Genomic DNA, 2,164 nt, shown 5'->3' on the forward strand with positions numbered 1-2,164 from the left:
AGAAAAACCTTTATTGAGTCTAATTGTCTAGTAGACATGTAGGTTGGGGATCTTGCTTGAAATAGCTTCTTCATTACTCAAATTCTGTAACCTACTTATTATTATGCCTATTTGCATATAGCAGAACTTAAGGTTTTTTTTTAACTCAAGGAACTATAAGACACAGAGAGGACATCTGCTTCTTCCTGTCCTTGAGTTTTTTCAATGCATCTTTGATCTCCTTGTTTCACAGACTATATATGATGGGATTCAGCATGGGAATCACAGCTCCATAGAACATGGACACCACCTTGTCTTGGTCCTGAGTAGCCAGCACTAGAATGGAGATATGAGAAGAGACCAGAGCCATAGAAGAGAATCACTGTGGTCAGATGAGAGGCACAGGCGTTGAAAGCCTTCATCTGCCCTTGGGTTGAATGGATTTTCATGACAGCAGCAACAATGTAGCCATAGGACACCAGGACAACAAGAGCTGATGTCCCACCAACTGCACACACAACCAGAAAGTTCACTATCTGGCTGAGGCAGGTGCTAGAGCAAGATAAGACAAGCAGGGGTGGCAGGTCACAGAAAAAGTGGTTAATGACTCGTGGCCCACAGAAATGCAACTGGAATATGGAGCTTGTTTGGACCAATCCAGTGAGCCACCCTCCAGTGTATGCTGTAATGACCATCCCCAAACAGATGGTGGGTGACATGAGGGCTGTGTAGAGAAGAGGGTTGGAGATGGCAGCATACCGGTCATATGCCATAGCCGCCAGGAGACAGCATTCGGTGCCCCCCATGACAATGAAGAAGAAAAACTGAGCAGCACAGCCCACAAAGGAGATTGTCTTCTGCTGCTTGAAGAAGTCGCAAAGCATCCTGGGGGCAATGGAGGATGTATATGAGATGTCAACAAAGGACAAGTTTCCAAGGAAGAAATACATGGGAGAATGGAGGCATGACTCCATCCTGATCAAGACAATGAGGCCCAGGTTCCAAGCCAGAGTCATGGAGTAGATCCCCAGAAACAACACAAAGAGGAAGACCTGTAGTTCTGGATGCTCTGAAAATCCCAAAAGGATGAAATTGGTTGTCATGCTGATGTTCCTACCCATGGCCATGGATCTTCTCTCTGCTACCAGCAGAGCCCCAAAGGGAGATTCCTGGGGAGCGAAAATCCAGGTGAAGAAACTGCTTTGTTCTGCCATGGAATCATAGAGTCCCTGAGTCACAAGAGACACTGAAAAGCAAATGTCTTACCTCTATCGAACGCAGAATTCCTCTCTACAGCATTTATTGGGTCTTTCGGAGATAACTGTCATCCTGATTCTGATGCACTGTTCATGCAAAACTGACAGCTCAGAAAGGACTGGCATTTTTGCATTGTCTGGATCATCACCTTCACTGCTAATGCCACCAGTTTCCTGAAGGAAGTTTTTAATAGAACTTGGACTAAATACCCCTTTTTTCTCATTTGCTTCTAAGCACTGTGGTTGGATTATTGAGCCACTTAGATTTATGCTAGATACTTCTTTCCTTTTTTAAAGAAAATAAATGTGTCAGAAATTGAAATACCCAGAGAGGCAATTCTGTGTTTCTTATCATCATAGTTTATTCTGACCAGCTTTTACGGGGGTCAAGGTGTTCTTTCTTCTTTAGTCAGTGGAATGAAACACGTATAGGTTGAAACACTGGCATCCCCTTTAGAGATTAAAGAAAGGAGTTAAAAATAAAAGTTCAATGGGCATGAAAATATGCACCTCTGTGCCTGAGATCTCTACATTGCCCTGCATTCTTCACAAATATGCTGTGGTTTCCAGGATGCCTGGATGTGGGACTGGAGCTGGGCACTTACTCGTTTGTGTCCTTACTATATAACCTTGCTATATCATCACCACCATCATTAACATAAGGTCTAGCTTTACTTTTTTAAATTATACATCTTTTCCACTCAAATGTGCCAAGCTGATTTATTTATAACTTGGATCCAATATGGCTTATTGCTTCAATTCTTCTCCGAAAAAAATGAGCAAGTTAAAATGAAATATTTTCCACAGAACGCACCTTACGTATATTACTCCGTTTTGTTCTGAAATTCTTGCCTCATAAATATTTTAACATAAAAAATAAATAAATAAATAAATAATAAAAAATAAAAAAAATAAATAAAAGTTCAGGG

At 41.5% G+C, this 2,164-nt stretch overlaps 1 pseudogene; it reads right to left on the reverse strand.

Annotated features, from left to right (window-relative positions):
• LOC145716046 (olfactory receptor 5A1-like) lies at nucleotides 1–1,392 on the reverse strand (annotated as a pseudogene).
• Nucleotides 1,393–2,164: the final 772 nt, after the last annotated feature.

Source organism: Leptonychotes weddellii, chromosome 11 (assembly GCF_054177405.1).
Source record: "Leptonychotes weddellii isolate Sample4059 chromosome 11, ASM5417740v2, whole genome shotgun sequence".
Taxonomy (NCBI): domain Eukaryota; kingdom Metazoa; phylum Chordata; class Mammalia; order Carnivora; family Phocidae; genus Leptonychotes; species Leptonychotes weddellii.